Below are 18,967 nucleotides of genomic sequence, written 5' to 3'. Positions count from 1 at the left end.
ATGATAGAAGAGTTTTAGGCTCTTATATCAATCCAAACCCAGGAAACTATGGAAGTAGCATTCAAAAGCCAACCATCCATGCCAACAATTTTGAACTGAATCCATAGCTCATCACCCTTGTGCAGAACAACTGTTCGTTCGGAGGAAGTGTCCAAGAGGACCTAAATCAACATTTAACCACCTTCCTGAGAATATGTGACACAGTTAAGTCTAATGGTGTTCATCCTGACACCTATAGACTGCTTTTATTTCCATTCTCACTCAGGGATAAGGCAGCCAAGTGGTTGGAATCTTTCCCAAGGGAAAGCTTGACAACTTGGGAAGACGTGGTGAACAAATTCTTAGCAAGATTTTACCCTCCTCAAAGAATCAATAGGCTGAGAGCTGAGGTCCAAACCTTCAGGCAACAAGATGGTGAGACTCTATATGAAGCATGGGAGAGGTTTAAAGACCTAACAAGGAGGTGTCCACCTAACATGTTCAACGAATGGGTGCAGCTGCACATTTTCTATGAAGGGCTCTCTTATGAGTCAAAGAAGGCCGTAGACCATTCATCCGGAGGATCTTTGAACAAGAAGAAAACCATTGAGGAGGCTATAGATGTCATTGAAACAGTAGCAGAGAACGACTACTTCTATGCTTCTGAAAGAGGGAACACAAGAGGAGTAATGGAGCTAAACAATGTAGATGCTCTGTTGGCCCAAAACAAGCTCATTACCCAACAACTGGCTGACCTCACCAAGAAGATGGAGAGGAACCAAGTGGCAGCAATCTCCACTTCATCAACAACCCAAGAAGGAGTGAATGAAGAAGCAGAGGGTAGTCAGGAGCAAGCCAACTACATTGGGAATTCACCTAGGCAGAACCATGATCCTTACTCCAAGAATTACAACCCTGGATGGAGGAATCACCCAAACTTTGGGTGGGGAAATCAACAAGACCAAAGCCTGGATCAAAGACGCCCAAATCTAAACAATTTCACATCTAGACCATATCAACATTCCAATAACAACACCTCTCCACATTCATATCAAGGCCAGAACAACCCTCCTCAGCCTGACTTATCATCACTTGATTAAAGAATCTCAAGGATTGAAAATCTACTTGAAGGCATATGGAAGGATATCCAAGACAACAAGGTGTTCAAGGAGGAAGTGCGAGCCAGTTTCAAGAACCAGGGAGACACAATCAAGAGGTTGGAATCTCAAGTAGGATATCTCTCTGAGCAAATTCCCAAACCCACAGATGGATTCCCAAGTGACACAGAGAAGAATCCGAGAGGTAAAACAAAGAAAGTAAGATGGGAAGATTGCAAGATGGTCACTATAAGTGATAAGGAGATTGAGGACAAGCCAAGTAAGCTGTCACAACAACCTGAAGATACCTTAGTAGAGGAGGTAGAAAAAGATTACCAAGAACCAGAAATCTCAAAACAGGAGCTGTTGAGACTCTATGCACCTTTTCCCCAACTGCTCAATGGTGCTGTGGAGAAGAGAATATACTCAAGATTTCTTGACTTGTTTGCATCTTTGCATGTGAACATACCATTCATCAAGACTATCCAACAAATGCCTGCATATATCAAGTATATGAAGGAGCTGCTTCCTAGGAAAAGCTCACTCAAGGGAGGTCAGACTATAGTGATAAACAAGGGGTGCAGTGCCCTCATTCAACCACAGTTGCCTACGAAAAGAAAAGATCCAGGGAGTTTTCATGTCCCCTGTGCCATAGGAGAAACAATGTTTGATAGAGCACTCTGCGATTTGGGAGCAAGCATCAACTTAATGCCCTTAGCCATGGTGAAGAGACTGCAGATCAATGAGATATTGCCCACAGATGTGGTCATCAGGCTGGCTGACAAAACTCAAAAACAAGCAATAGGGGTGGTGGAAAATGTGTTGTTAAAGGTTGGGAAATACTACCTCCCAACAGACTTTGTCATCTTGGATATGGAAGAGAGTCACACTCACCCAATCATATTGGGAAGACCATTCCTAGCTACAGCCAGAGCACTCATAGATGTGGAGCGAGGGGAGCTAATATTGAGGATCCATGATGAACAACTCAGCTTCAATGTCTTCAAACTCTCCCAAGAAGCTGACCAAGAAAATAAAGAACCAAGCAATGATCATAATGAGAAGCTGGCAAAGGAAACAAGCACTGAGGCACCACCAACGCATCCGAAAACCCCACTGAATGATGAACAAGGCAAACAGCAATCGTCACAGCTCAAGGAGAAGCTGGAAGAACCTAAACCACCAGAGGCATGTGAAGACAACAACAAAATTCACTTAGAAGAAGAAGTCGCCAAGGGGGTGGAGGAACAAGAAGATCCCTATGGAAGATTTCTCTCCAGGAGATAAAGTGATCTCAGCTTACTTCCCAGATATCCCCCTAATCTCCCGACTGTACCATCTCAGTTACCTAAGGTCTTCACTATTAACAGAGTCCTCTCCTTGGAACATGTGGAGATCATTGATACAACCAATGGATATAAGTCCAAGGCAAGAGGGGAGGACTTGAAGCATTATCAACCTCCCTGATGAAGGAGAAATGTCAAGCTAGTGACGCTAAAGAAGCGCTTCATGGGAGGCAACCCATGTTTTATTAGCTTTTACTAATAAATAAGTCAATATTCATAAATTCCAACCCAAATTTGGCGACGTTCTTATATTGTAGTATATATAGTGAAGAACAAGTTTGGTGTTCAAAGCGTACTAAGAAAGCATGAATGCAACAGAGAGCATGCTAGTCTTGGAGCTTTGAACAGAACTTTTCATCACAGTGCTTCAAATTAAGTTTGGTGTCACCCCATGGTGCCACCAAAATGCATATAAGGATACACAGTTAGTTAGCTAGTTGGAGTTCATGAATAAACAATCTAATCTTTTCTTTTCTTTATTAATTATAGCCGTAAAGGCTAAATTGTCTTTTTGATATTATGTCTTACTTTTCTTATTTTATCTTTATAGGAAAAGAAAAGAAGCATTAAAAGGGATGGATTGGACAACTAAACAAAGAAGGATCAGACACCACAAAAGGAGGGGCTACACACTTGTTCTAAAAAAGGAATACATTGGAAAATGTTGCCATGCAACATTGGAAAAATGGGATCCCTAAAAGACCGAGCAATCTCCATCATAAAGTGATGATCCTTGTCTTTTGTCCATGCATAACCCCAACTGTTCATCAAGTAACCACTCCATCAATCTACACCCTCCATTCTCTCACAATGTCCCTATATATGACCCTTGTTCCGTACCCACCTTCATGGTCATCACCCACTCTTCACAACTCTTCATTTCGGTACAAGAAACTCCTTACTCCATTACAAACATTTCCCTCCTCACTCTCTTCATTGCAATAAAACCCTAAACAACCAAAAGTCTCCACAACTTTACCACCTTCACATATTAACTATCATTCATGGCGTCTTCGAGTTCTAAAAGAAGGAAGGGAAAGGAACCCATGGAGCAGCACCCGTATGACGAAAAGAGATTTAGAAGCTTGCATCATGCATTGCAATACGGGTGGATGGTTGACAAGGAAATCATTTACGAGCTGGGATTTCAAGTGAAGAAAACTGAGTGCCCTGAAATCACAGAGAAGGTAGAAAAGAGAAGATGGGAGCTCCTCACTGACCCTGTCACTAAGGTGAATGCAAATCTCATAAGAGAATTTTATGCAAATGCGGTCCGATATGATAAGAAAGATGAGTCATATACAAGCTTTGTGAGAGGAAAGATGGTGGATTTTGGTCCCATGAGTGTCAGGAGGGCACTGAAGCTACGATCTATACAGTTTGAAGAAGAAAGTTATCACTCAAGATTGGACAACCCCAATTATGACCATATTTTGCGAGACATTTGTGTACCCAGAGCTGACTAGGAAAGGGGTGCGGGAAAGAAACCAAAGTTCATCAAGAGAACAGATCTTACTCCTGAAGCCAAGGGGTGGTTTGAGCTAGTGAGAAGGTCTATTCTCCCAGCTGCAAACAACTCGGAGGTGAATATCAAGAGAGCCACGATGGTGCACTATATATTGAAGGGAGGAGAAATCAAGGTTCATGAACTCATAGCTGAAGGCATTAGAAAGATGGCAGAGAAAAGTGACTCAAGAGGAACGTTAGGTTACCCCAGCACTATTTACCGAATATGCAAGAAAGCTGGGGTAGTTTTTGAAGATGAGGACCCCATGTGGATAAAGGAAGGCATCCCAATAACTGTACGAAGGATGAATGCTACAGCATCCCCCCTGCCTCAACGGAAGCAAAGGAAGAGGACAGCCCCTTAAGTAGTGAAAGGACAAGTCTTAGAGGGGCAAGCACAACAGACCTTGGACATGCACCAATTGCAGGAAGTCATTGATGGCTTGTCTAGACAATATTTAGAAAGCCAAGGAGCACAGAAAGAGCTTCAACTACAGATGATGGGGCAGCAAGAGGAAGCACTCTCAAGATGGATGACTCAGCAAGGTGAGTGGCAAAGGCAAATGATGGAACAGCAACAAAGTCAAGGACAACAATGGGGAGAAACATTCAACAGGATGGAACAAAGGCAAAATGAGCAACAAGAATCCATCCAGAGGCTAATCAACATCCAAGCACATCAAGGGGCACACATACATGAGATGCATCGAAGACAAATAGAACAGGCAGAACTATTGGACGAGCAAAGGGCATTCGCAGAAGGAGTTTACATGAGCAAGACAGGACATCACATAAACACTCAAGCCAGGCTCGGCTACTTAGTAGGACAGCTGCCAATATTGCATCCAGGAATAGCCCGGTATGAAGAAATGAAGGATGAATTAGCACGAGAGGATAGACAAAGGGTGGAAGAGAGTCATGAGTCAGTGAGGAAGGCACTTGAGGATTGGAAGCAAGCAAGATTGGCACGGATGCGAGGAAATGCAAGAGGAAACAAGGAGGACAAGCAAGGAAAAGAGCATGGACGACCACAAGAGTAAAAGGTGGTGGAGTTCCTTCTTTGTTCCATCTTTCTCTATGTTTTAAATAAGGAAGATCTTGTATGAAATAGAACTTGCTTCCATTTCAGTTTAAACATTTCTAAATTCCTTCTTTTAAGTTCTTGTTGAAGAGGTTTATGATATCTAGTCCTTATGTCACTGCATCTTTACCGTGCTTACTTGTATGTTTGTCCCTTTAAATCAGATGAAAAAGAGAATGAGTGTGTTTTTAAAAAGACCAGAGTGGAGTTCATAATATGGAAGTGCATTCATGAGTTTTTGGTGTGATCATAAGTTAGCTAAGTTGGTTCAACCATAAGGTGGGAAGACAACTATCTGTCATGAATACTATACTTGAGACACACCCCATGAGACTAGATAAATAAGAAGATCCTAATAAGAAAAAGGGAAAGAACAATCAAAGTTGAGGAATAAAAGAAAAAGACTAAGCAATAAGGCTAGGCACCAATGGTTTTAAATCTTGAGGCATGTGTCTGTGGTGTTCCTGTGTGAGGGATCTACTTGGATGAATAAGCTCTTAGGGGTGCCTTATCACTTTGTAACTTGGGTTAACTAACTCGGGATTATCAGCTGAAAGTCCACTATCAAGAGTAACCCTCACCACAAAACATTTAGTAACCCAAAGAGGTGCTGGACACCAAGGCCTCAAGAAAAGAAAATGAATAAACTATATGCCTGTGGTGTGTATGTATGGGGGAGAGACTTGAGGGAGTAAGTCCTTAGGGGTGTCTCAACACCTAGCACCTTGAACCAACTGGTTCGGGAGTGTTGGCTGAAAGCTTATCTTAAAGAGTTGCCCCCTTACAGAACACTTAGCCTAAGAACACAAATAAGCCCTAAAATAACAACAAAAGGATCAATAAATAAAAGTTTCATGGGATGCAATCATAGTGAGTATTCTAGGATATGATAAAGGTCTGAAAGCCAGGAATGAACCTATGTTGCTATGCATGAAACCACCATAAAACCAGGGACATGACTTCCACAAGAATGACTCATTTCTCTTGGTATCCCATTCATCATTCTCTTGTTCCAGTACTTGCTTAGGGACAAGCAAGCTTTAAGTTTGGTGTTGTGATGCCAGGGCATTTTGGCCAGTTTCACTGACCTTTTCTTTACTGTTTTTAGGATAGTTTCATGCATTTTCTTAGGAAATAAGCTAGTTTTGGGTAGATATTCACTTACACCTTGATTCAAGCATACATTGTGCATTTTACATGATTTCATGAGGATTTTGCATGAGTTTAGTGACAAATTGTATTCTGCATTACCCATGACTTGGACAAGAACTTTGATGCACTCTATTGCCTGATTTCAGGACCAAAGGAAGCAAGGAATGGGAGGTAACTTGCAAAGTTAATGAGAAAAGTGACTGCCAATGACGCTCTCAAAGCCATCATTACCCACGTTAAGAGTCACGTTAACTAAGTTAACGTGAACTCTAATGTGAAGAAGGGAATTTGAGCCAACGTTAGTGACACTTAACATTATCACTAACGTTGGCCAATGCTCACAAGTGGCTACGTTAGAGTCCACGTTAACTTAGTTAACGTGGCCTCTAACGTTAAAAGGGGGAAAGGAAGCAAACGTTAGTGACATTCAACATTGTCACTAACATTAGCCTAAGTGCACATGCCACGTTAACTCCCACGTTAACTTGGTTAACGTGGAAGCTAACGTGAAGAGGCAAGAGTGGTCGACAACGTTAGTGACACCCAACATTGTCACTAACGTTGGAAGCAACCACACAACCCCAAGGAGCCACGTTAACTTAGTTAATGTGGAGGCTAACGTGAGAGAAGAAGGTGATGGCCAACGTTAGTGACACTCAACATTGTCACTAACGTTGGAAGGAGCCACACAAGCCACTATGAGTCACGTTAACTCCCATGTTAACTTAGTTAACGTGGAAGCTAACGTGGATGAGGAATGATGAGCCAACGTTAGTGACACTCAACATTGTCACTAACGTTGGGGATGGCTAAGCATGGCCACGTTATAAGCCACGTTAACCTAGTTAACGTGGATTCTAACGTGAGACATGGGGGCACATTGGAACGTTAGTGACAATGTTGACTGTCACTAACGTTCTCGAAGGATGGGAAGCCCACGTTAAAGAGCCACATTAACTAAGTTAATGTGGGCTCTAACGTAGGAGCAATGGGGGCTTTTCAACGTTATTGGGAAAGTTAAGTCCCAATAACGTGTGCGAAGGACCTAGAGGCAACGTTGGTGGTAACATTTGTGACACTAACGTTGAGGTTAACGTGGCTTTTACTTAGGAACGTTAGTGAGAAAGTTGATTGTCACTAACATTCTCGAACTCATATTTTCACTAAACGTTAACAACCCTAACGTCCTGAGCTAAAATCTCTGGCCACTTCACACTTTCTATCTGCAAGTACAGCCAAGCCCAAATGAAGAAGAGAACTGCTTCAAACTCAAGATCCAAAGGCCCAAGACTTGAAGAGCCAACTAGAAGATGAGAAGAGTAGCATATATAGGAGTAGCTTTGAATTATTTTAGAGAGTGGCTGGGAGTTGGAAAATAGCATAGAACTACTTCCTGTATTTTACTTTCTTGCTCTTCTAGTTTTCATCATGTATTTTCCATCTTTGTTTTCATTTTCCAAAGCTATGAACAACTAAACCCCTTTCATTGGGTTAGGGAGCTCTGTTGTAATTTGATGGATCAATACTAGTTTTCATTATTCTTCTTCTATCTTTTCTCTTGATTTTACTTGAAAGCTTTCAATCTTCATCCAATTGGGTAGTTATCTTGGAAAAGAAACTATTCAGACTTGGATCTCTTCTGAACCTTGGAAGAGGAATGAAGAGATCAAGCTAGAAATGCTTTCTCATGCTAGACCAAATTGGGTTTGGATGGATATGTGACTATAATCCTCTCAATGCTTGATTTGGGAAATGCATGTGGTATAATCAGTGACCATACTTCATCTCTTCTCATGAGCAATTGACCAAGAAATTGGCTATTGATCAAGATTTGAGAGATTGAATTACAAGAAATTGTAATTCAATCACTTAAGATTGCCAAGGAGATCAATGAGTGCATTGATTGAGGAAGAGATGTAAATGAGATTGATCCGGAGAATGCAACATCTCCTAAGCCCAATGAACTCCCCATTTCTGATCTTACCCATTCTCTTTAATTTCTGTCATTTACATTTATGAGCAATTCCCCCATTCCCATTTAAGATTCTGCAATTTAATTTCTGTCATTTACTTTCCCGCATTTAACTTTCTGCAATTCACAACTCAATTTCTGATTCGCTCAACTAGAACATTCCTCTAATTAAAGTTGCTTGATCAATCAATCCTTGTGGGATTCGACCTCACTCTATTGTGAGTTTTTACTTGACGACAAATTCGGTACACTTGCCGAAGGAAATTTATTATGAGACAAGTTTTCCGTGCATCACATTTCCCATGACTTGGACTAGAACTTTGATGCACTTTATTGCTTGATTTCAGGACAAAGGAAACAAAGAAGAACCACATTAGTGGCTATGTTAGTTACACTAACATTAACACTAACGTGGAATGGGAATAACTTGCAAAGTTAATGAGAAAAGTAATTGCCAATAACGCTCTCGAAGCCATCATTGCCCACGTTAAGAGTCACGTTAACTAAGTTAACGTGAACTCTAACGTGGAAGAAAGGAAATGGAGCCAACGTTAGTGACACTTAACATTATCACTAACGTTGGACCAAGCTCATAAGTGGCCACGTTAGTCACCACGTTAACTTAGTTAACGTGGCCTCTAACGTTAAGAAGAAAGGGGGGAAGCCAACGTTAGTGACATTCAACATTATCACTAACGTTGGCCAAGTCACATTAAGCCACGTTAACTCCCACGTTAACCTAGTTAACGTGGAAGCTAACGTGAGGAAACAAGGTGGTCGACAACGTTATTGACACCAAATATTGTCACTAACGTTGGAAGGAACCCACACAAGCCCCAATAAGCCACGTTAACTCCCACGTTAACTTAGTTAACGTGGAAGTTAACGTGAAGAAGGTAGGTGACGCCAACGTTAGTGACACCCAACATTGTCACTATCATTGGAAGGAGCCCACACATGCCACCATGAGCCACGTTAACTCCCACGTTAACTTAGTTAACGTGGAAGCTAACGTGGATAAGGGAATGATGAGCCAATGTTAGTGACACTCAACTTTGTCACTAACGTTAGAGATGGCTAGCATGGCCAAGTTAGAAGCCACGTTAACCTAGTTAACGTGGACTCTAACGTGAGAAATAGGGGCACATTTGAACGTTAGTGACAATGGTAAGTGTCACTAATGTTCTCGAAGGTTGGCAAGCCTACGTTAAAAGAGCCACGTTAACTAAGTTAACGTGGACTCTAACGTAGGGAAGGGGGAGATTTCTCAACGTTATTGGGAAAGGTGAGTCCCAATAACGTGTACGAAGGATAAAGGGGCAACGTTAGTGGTAACGTTTGTGCCACTAACGTTGAAGTTAACGTGGCTCTTACTTTGGTGTGGAACGTTAGTGAAAAAGGTGATTGTCACTAACGTTCTCGAACCCATATTTTACCTGAACGTTAACACCCCTATCGTCCTGAGCTAAAGTCTCTGCCCACTTCACACTTTCTCTCTGCAAGCAAAGCCAAGCCCAATGAAGAAGAGAACTGCTTCAAACTCACGATCCAAAGGCCCATACCCAAGACTTGAAGAGCCAACTAGAAGAACAGAAGAGTAGTATATATAGGAGTAGCTTTGAATTAAAAAGGGAGTTGGAAATTATAGGGAGCCTCTGGGCATAGAATTGCTCTCTGTATTTACTTTCTCTGCACTTCTAGTTTCATCATGTATTCTCCATCTTTGTTTTCATTTTCCAGAGCTATGAACAACTAAACCCCTTTCATTGGGTTAGGGAGCTCTATTGTAATTTGATGGATCAATACTAGCTTTCATTATTCTTCTTCTATCTTTTCTCTTGATTTTACTTAAAAGCTTTCGATCTTCATCCAATTGGGTAGTTATCTTGGAAAAGAAGCTATTCATACTTGGATCTCTTCTGAACCTTGAAAGAGGAATGAAGAGATCATGCTAGAAATGCTTTCTCATGCTGGACCAAATTGGGTTTGGATGGATATGTGACTATAATCCTCTCAACACTTGATTTGGGAAATGCATGTCGTATAATCAGTGACCATACTTCATCTCTTCTCATGAGCAATTGACCAAGGAATTGGCTATTGATCAAGATTTGAGAGATTGAATTACAAGAAATTGTAATTCAATCACTTAAGATTGCCAAGGTGATCAATGAGTGCATTGATTGAGGAAGAGATGAAAATGAAATTGATCTGGAGAATTCAACATCTCCTAAGCCCAATGAACTCCCCATTTCTGATCTTACCCATTCTCTTTAATTTCTGTCATTTATTTTTATGAGCAATTACCCATCCCCATTTAAGATTCTGCAATTTACTTTCCGTCATTTACATTCAGCTCTATTTCTAGCATTTACTTTTCTGTTATTTACTTTCCCGCCATTTAATTTTCTGCAATTCTCAACTCAAATTATGATTTGCTCAACTAGAACATTCCTCTAATTAAAGTTGCTTGATCAATCAATCCTTGTGGGATTCGACCTCACTCTATTCTGAGTTTTTACTGACGACAAATTCAGTACACTTGTCGAAGGAAATTTGTTGCGAGACAAGTTTTCCGTGCATCAAGTTTATGGCGCCGTTGCCGGGGATTGATTGTGCATCAACAATGATTAAATTGGAGGATAACTAGATTGAGCATTTTATTTTTGTTTGATTTAATTTTCTGTTTGAATCATTTACTTTCTGTTTTAGTTAATTTTGTTTCCCTTTCCCCTACTTTTTTTGTTATTTACAATTCATTTCCCTAACCCACTTACTGTTTGATATATTGCATCACTCACACTAACAGTAATTCTGACAGAAATACTTTCTGCATCTATTTTCCTTGCTTGTACTTGTTGGTTGTATGACAGAGAGAAGAAGCGGGGCTTCAACTTCCTTTGATTCTGAACCTGAGAGGACCTTCCTTAGACTAAGGAGGGAGGCAAGAGAAAAACGTGTAGTTAGTGCTGAAGAAGAAGAGGAACACTTTGAGGAATACTTTGAACCAAACATGGAAGAAAACATGGAAAACCATCGTGAAGAAGAAGCTCACAACCATGGCAGAAGAGGACAAGCAAATCATGTTGGGGAGGATAGAAGAGTTTTAGGCTCTTAAATCAATCCAAACCCAGGAAATTATGGAAGTAGCATTCAAAAGCCAACCATCCATGCCAACAATTTTGAACTGAAGCCACAGCTCATCACCCTTGTTCAGAACAACTGTTCGTTCGGAGGGAGTGTCCAAGAGGACCCCAATCAACATTTAACCACCTTCCTGAGAATATGTGACACAGTGAAGTCTAATGGTGTTCATCCTAACGCCTATAGACTGCTCTTATTTCCATTCTCACTCAAGGATAAGGCAGCCAAGTGGCTGGAGTCTTTCCCGAAGGAGAGCTTGACAACTTAGGAAGATGTGGTGAACAAGTTCTTAGCAAGATTTTACCCCCCTCAACGAATCAATAGGCTGAGAGTTGAGGTCCAAACTTTCAGGCAACAAGATGGTGAGACTCTATATGAAGCATGGGAGAGGTTTAAAGACCTAACAAGGAGGTGTCCACCAGATATGTTCAATGAATGGGTGCAGCTGCACATTTTCTATGAAGGGCTCTCTTATGAGTCAAAGAAGGCCGTAGACCATTCATCCGGAGGATCTTTGAACAAGAAGAAGACCATTGAGGAGGCCATAGATGTCATTGAAACTGTAGCAGAGAATGACTACTTCTATGCTTCCGAAAGAGGGAACACAAGAGGAGTAATAGAGCTAAACAATGTAGATGCTCTGCTGGCTCAAAATAAGCTCATTACCCGACAGCTGGCTGACCTCACCAAGAAGATGGAGAGGAACCAAGTAGCAGCAATCACCACTTCATCAACAACCCAAGAAGGAGTGAATGAAGAAGCAGAGGGAAGTCAGGAGCAAGCCAACTACATTGGGAATTCACCTAGGCAAAACCATGATCCATACTCCAAGACCTACAACCCTGGATGGAGGAATCACCCAAACTTTGGGTGGGGAAATCAACAAGACCAAAGCCTTGATCAAAGACGCCCAAATCCAAACAATGCAGCCCACTAACACTTCACATCTAGACCATATCAATACTCCCATAACAACACCTCTCCACATCCACATCAAAACCAAAATAACTTACCTCATTCTTCCACATCTGATCCTAATCTACAATCATTGGATGACAGACTCTCAAAAATTGAGAATCTACTTGAAGGCATAGGCAAGGAGATTCAAGATAGTAAAGCATTTCGAGAAGAAGTGATGTCCAATATACAGAATCAGGATACTGCCATCAAGAAACTGGAGACACAAATTGGCTACTTATTCAAGCAAATTCCAAGCCACAACCTTCGCAGCAAGACTAGCTCAACACAAAGGGAGGAGTGTCAGGCTATCACCCTTAGAAGTGGGAAGGAACTGAAGGAAACCCCCCAGAAACCACAAGAAAAGGATTCAGATAAAGAGGAAGAAGAGCAGGATGGAGCTCAAGTTCCTAATCTGAGTTCACAAAAAGGGGAAGGAGTACTGAAGCCAAACATACCAAGAGTCCCATATTCTCAGCAATTAAAGAAGAAGGGGGATGACAACCAGTTTTCGAGATTTTTGGAAATCTTAAAGAAACTACAAATCAACATACCCTTTGCTGAAGCAATAGAACAAATGCCACTCTACGCCAAGTTTTTAAAGGAGCTAATGACTAAGAAAAGAAGCTGGAAGAACAACGAGACTGTGATATTAACCGAAGAATGCAGTGCTATCATTCAGCACAAACTACCCCAGAAATTGAAGAATCCCGGGAGTTTTCAGATCCCTTGTATTATAGGGGAAATCACAGTGGAAAAGGCTCTTTGTGACTTAGGAGCCAGCATTAATTTGATGTCGGTAGCTATGATGAGAAAGATGAAGATTGAGGAAGCTAAACCAACAAAGATGGCCTTACAATTGGCAGACTGATCGTTCAAGTTCCCGCATGGCGTCGTAGAAGATTTGCTGGTGAATGTGGGAGATTTTATCTTCCCAGCAGACTTTGTAGTGCTGGACATGCAGGAGGAAGCCAAGGCTTCCATCATCCTGGGAAGGCCATTCTTGGCCACTGCTGGAGCTATCATTGATGTACAAAAAGGAGATCTCACCCTGAGATTACACAATGAAAAGATGACGATCAATGTGTTCAAGGCCATGAGTTACCCACAAGAACAACTGGGGGAATGTATGAGGTTGGACTCACTTGAAGAGGAGGTGCAGGAGAGTTTTGAAGAAGAAGAGTCTGAAGAACCCGAAAGAACAATAGAAGAAGAGTGTACATCAAGTGAAGAGGTTGCAACAACAGAAATTTGCATACAAGGTGCACCAAAGGAAGAGAACGAAAAGTCAGAAGCACCCAAACTTGAACTCAAAGCATTGCCACCCTCTCTCAAATATGCATACTTAGAAGAAGATGAAAATTACCCAGTAATTATAAGCTCATGCCTCAGCCAAGATCAAGAGGATGAACTGCTCAAAGTACTGCGAAACCACAAAGATGCCATTGGTTGGACTCTTGCTGACTTGAAGGGGATAAGTTCGGCCATATGTATGCACAAGATACTGCTGGAAGATGATGCCAAACTATCCATTCAATCCCAAAGGAGGTTGAACCCAATCATGAAGGAAGTGGTACAGAAAGAAGTTATGAAGTTATGGCAGGGAGGGGTAATTTACCCGATCTCAGACAGCCCCTGGGTTAGCCCCGTGCATGTTGTCCCAAAAAAGAGAGGAATTACCGTGGTTCCCAATGAGAAGAACGAACTAATTCCTACAAGGACAGTCACAGGATGGCAGATGTGCATAGACTACAGTAAGCTCAATGAGGCTACACGAAAAGATCATTTCCCCCTTCCATTCATGGATCAGATGTTGGAAAGACTCGCAGGGCATGCTTATTATTGTTTTTTCGACGGTTATTCAGGATATAACCAAATAGTGGTTGATCCCAGAGATCAAGAGAAAACCTCATTCACTTGCCCATATGGAGTGTTTGCCTACAGGCGCATGCCATTTGGGCTATGTAATGCACCTGCGACTTTCCAACGCTGCATGCTTTCTATCTTTTCAGATATGATAGAAAAATTCATTGAAGTTTTTATGGATGATTTCTCGGTATTCGGAGATTCCTTTCCTAGTTGCCTACATCACCTCGCCTTGGTATTGAAAAGATGCCAAGAGAACAATCTGGTCTTAAACTGGGAGAAATGTCACTTTATGGTGACAGGAGGAATAGTCCTTGGTCACAAAGTTTCTAACCAAGGCATTGAGGTTAACAGAGCCAAAGTAGAACTTATTGAAAAACTGCCTCCACCCAGTGATATCAGGGCAATTAGGAGCTTTTTAGGGCATGCTGGTTTTTACAGAAGGTTTATTAAAGATTTTTCAAAGATAGCCAAACCCTTAAGCAATCTCCTTGTATCTGATACACCATTTATCTTTGATGAAACATGCATGTTAGCCTTTGAAAATTTGAAAATGAGGTTATCCTCTGCTCCTATCATTTCCCCACCTGATTGGAATTTACCATTTGAATTATTGTGTGACGCATCTGATTTTGCAGTTGGGGCAGTGTTAGGACAGAGGAAAGATAACTTAGTCCATGTGATATACTATGCGAGCAAAGTCCTTAATGATACTCAAAGAAATTATACTACTACTGAAAAGGAATTGCTAGCAATAGTTTTTGCATTTGACAAGTTTAGATCGTACCTCATTGGTGCTAAAGTGATTGTTTTTACAGATCACACAACACTTAAATATTTGTTTCCCAAGCAAGAATCAAAGCCAAGACTAATAAGATGGATCTTATTGTTGTAGGAATTCAATATTGAAATCAGAGACAAGAAAGGAGTGGAGAACAAGGTAGCAGATCACCTATCCAGGATTCCTCATGATAAAGATGGAACACCTGATACAAGTGTGAACGAGTTCTTCCCTGATGAGCAGTTGATGATAGTTCACAAAGCACCATGGTTCGCAGACATTGCCAACTTCAAGGCAACTGGGGCATTGCCTCCAGAGATCAATAAACATCAAAAAAGGAAGCTCATGAATGATGCAAAGTACTTTGTCTGGGATGAGCCATATCTATTCAAGAAGTGTTCAGATGGAATCCTTAGAAGATGTGCTTCGGAAGAAGAAGGACGAGAGGTCCTATGGAATTGCCACGGCTCATGCTATGGAGGCCACTTTGGAGGGGATAGAACTGCAGCTAAGATGTTACAAAGCGAATTCTTTTGGCCCACCCTTTTCAAGGATGCCAAAGAACTAGTAAAGAGCTACAATGAATGCCAAAGATCTGGAAACTTGCCCAAAAGAAATGAGATGCCACAAAATTTCATCTTGGAACTGGAATTGTTTGATGTGTGGGGAATCGATTTCATGGGACCATTCCCAACCTCATATGCAAATAAGTACATCTTGGTAGCAGTGGATTATGTTTCCAAGTGGGTAGAGGCTATTGCAACCCCAACGAATGATAACAGGGTAGTCATGAACTTCCTCAGGAAGAATATCTTTAGCCGGTTTGAAGTCCCACGAGCAGTCATCAGTGATGGAGGGAGCCATTTTTGTAGCAGACCACTAGAAGCTCTTCTCCTACGATATGGGGTAAAACACAAGGTAGCCACACCTTACCATCCCCAAACAAGTGGACAAACTGAGATATCCAACAGAGAGCTAAAGAGGATTCTGGAAAAGACTGTGGGTGCATCAAGAAAGGATTGGTCGAAGAAGCTGGATGATGCTCTTTGGGCATACAGAACAGCATTCAAAACACCACTTGGAATGTCCCCATATCAACTAGTGTATGGGAAAGCTTGTCATTTACCACTGGAGCTGGAACACAAAGCTCTCTGGGCTATCAAGATACTAAATTTTGACAGCATTGCTGCTGGTGCAAAGAGGATCTTGCAGCTGCAAGAGATGGAGGAATTCAGGTCACAAGCCTATGAAAATACCAAGATGTATAAAGAGAAAGCAAAGAGAAGACATGACCTGCATCTTGCACCCAGGAGTTTCGAAAAGGGGCAGCGAGTACTCATTTACAATTCCAAATTGAGACTATTCCTAGGAAAACTCAAATCAAGGTGGTCCAGACCTTTTCTTGTCACAAAAGTTTCGCCATATGGACACATCGAAATCATGGATGAAGGTTCTAAGAGGACTTTTACAGTGAACGGACAAAGACTCAAGCATTATCTGGGCAACATGGGGGAAAACCCCAGAGTAAATTACCATCTCAAGTAAAGGAGGAACCGTCGAGCTAGCGACGATAAAAGAGCGCTCTGTTGGGAGGCAACCCAACCTCAGGTAGTTTCCTTTTCATCTTTATTTCAATAAGGATCACAAGTTGTTTCCCTTGTATTGCGAGGAGCTAAGTTTGGTCTTCCACACCAAAACAATTTAAGAGTGAAAGTGTGATTCTAAGTTTGGTGTTCCACCAAAGACATTAGTTAGAATTACACCCCACTCCCAAAAACACATTGCTAGCTCCAACCAATCAAGGGAAACCACTTAGATGTAGTTAGACTTTAGTAATAATTGTTTTGTTAACAACAAGATATGAGGTTCTCTGCATATATGCAATATTTTGCACTGGGCAAGGAACTAAGTTTGGTGTTCACACACCAAATTAAGTTCAAAAGCCACAAGCATACATGCAAGCTAACTATGTCTCAAGTGCTTTGGGAACAAGCAACTTTCAATAACTTTGCAGGAATCTTATGAGGAAATGGTGCACCTTCACCCAAGGAAGTGAAGTAGCAAGGACTAGGATGATGACAAAGAAAGAGGGCAACTAGAAATCATCACCCGAAGGTTGCATTGTTACTTAATTCCATTATACTCAGAATTGTTAAAAATTGGAAGTCCGAATGCACTTTTTATTAATAGTTACTCGTAGTTGGAACCTTTTTCAATTCTGTCTCTTAAGTTTTGTGTTGAAGAGGTCTATGCTTGCTGGTCTTTATGTCACTGCACCCTTACTTTGCTTACTTGTATGTTTGTCCCTTTAAATCAAATGAAAAGAGAATGAGTGTTTTTAAAGACCAGAGAGAAGTTCATACTATGGAGTGAGTTCATGAGTTTATGGTGTGATCATAAGTTAGCTAAGTTGGTTCAACCAGAAGGTGGGAGGACAACTATCTGTCATGAATACTGTGCTTGAAAAACACCTCATGAGACTAGCTAAATAAGAAGATCCTAATAAGAAAAAGGGAAAGAACATTAAAGGTTGAAAAATAAAAGAAAAAGAGTAAGCAATAAGGCTAGGCACCAATGGTTTTAATCTTGAGGCATGTGTCTGTGGTGCTCCTGTGTGAGGGATCTACTTGGATGAATAAGCTCTTAGGGGTACCTTATCACTTGGTAACTTGGGTTAACTAACTCGGGATTATCAGTTGAAAGTCCACTATCAAGAGTAACCCTCAATACAGAGCATTTAGTAACCCAAAGAGGTGCTGGACACCAAGGTCTCAAGAAAAGAAAATAAATAAACTATGTGCCTGTGGTGTGTATGTATGGGGGAGAGACTTGAGCAAGTAAGTCCTTAGGGGTGCTTCAACACTTAGCACCTTGAACCAACTGGTTCGGGAGTGTTGGCTGAAAGCTTATTTTAAAGAGTTGCCCCCTTACAGAGCACTTAGCCTAAGAACAAAAATAAGCCCTGAAATGACAACAAAAGGATCAATGAATAAAAGTCTCATGGGATGCAATCACAGTGAGTATTCTAGGACATGATAGAGGTCTGAAAGCCAGGAATGAACCTAAGTTGCTATGCAAGAAACCACCATAAAACCAGGGACATGACTTCCACAAGAATGACTTATTTCTCTTGGCATTCCATTCATCATTCTCTTGTTCCACTACTTGCTTAGGGACAAGCAAGCTTTAAGTTTGGTGTTGTGATGCCAGGGCATTTTGGCCAGTTTCACTGACCTTTTCTTTACTATTTTTAGGGTAATTTCATGCATTTCCTTAGGAAATAAGCTAGTTTTGGGTAGATATTCACTTACATCTTGATTCAAGCATACATTATGCACTTTACATGATTTCATGAGGATTTTTACATGAATTTAAGGACAAATTGGATGTTGCATTTCCCATGACTTGGACTAGAACTTTGATGCACTTTCTTGCTTGATTTCAGGACAAAGGAAGCAAAGAAGAACCACATTAGTGGCTATGTTAGTTACACTAGCGTTAACACTAACGTGGAATGGGAATAACTTGCCAAGTTAATGAGAAAAATAATTGCCAATAATGCTCTCGAAGCCATCATTGCCCACGTTAAGAGTCACGTTAACTAAGTTAACGTGAACTCTAACGTGGAAGAAAGGAAATAGAGCCAACGTTAGTGACACTTAACATTATCACTAACGTTGGACCAAGCTCATAAGTGGCCACGTTAGTCACCACGTTAACTTAGTTAACGTGGCCTCTAACGTTAAGAAGAATGGGGGCAAGCCAACGTTAGTGACATTCAACATTATCACTAACGTTGGCCAAGTCACATTAAGCCACGTTAACTCCCACGTTAACCTAGTTAACGTGGAAGCTAACGTGTGGAAACAAGGTGGTCGACAACGTTAGTGACACCAAACATTGTCACTAACGTTGGAAGGAACCCACACAAGCCCCAATAAGCCACGTTAACTCCCACGTTAACTTAGTTAACGTGGAAGTTAACGTGAAGAAGGGAGGTGACGCCAACGTTAGTGACACCCAACATTGTCACTAACGTTGGAAGGAGCCCACACATGCCACCATGAGCCACGTTAACTCCCACGT

The 18,967-nt window shown here is 41.3% G+C and overlaps 2 non-coding genes across 2 annotated transcripts; both read right to left on the bottom strand.

Annotated features, from left to right (window-relative positions):
• Window positions 1-374: 374 nt before the first annotated feature.
• LOC112781726 (small nucleolar RNA R71) lies at window positions 375-478 on the bottom strand. Its single transcript, XR_003192485.1, has one exon. It is a non-coding gene; the product is annotated as a small nucleolar RNA R71 (small nucleolar RNA).
• An 11,121-nt stretch (window positions 479-11,599) lies between these two features.
• Window positions 11,600-11,706, bottom strand: LOC112781570 (small nucleolar RNA R71). The gene has a single exon (XR_003192340.1). It is a non-coding gene; the product is annotated as a small nucleolar RNA R71 (small nucleolar RNA).
• Window positions 11,707-18,967: the final 7,261 nt, after the last annotated feature.

Source organism: Arachis hypogaea, chromosome 19 (assembly GCF_003086295.3).
Source record: "Arachis hypogaea cultivar Tifrunner chromosome 19, arahy.Tifrunner.gnm2.J5K5, whole genome shotgun sequence".
Lineage (NCBI taxonomy): Eukaryota > Viridiplantae > Streptophyta > Magnoliopsida > Fabales > Fabaceae > Arachis > Arachis hypogaea.
The sequence above is the reverse complement of the archived record's forward strand: the minus strand, read 5'-3'. Positions and strand labels throughout refer to the sequence as shown.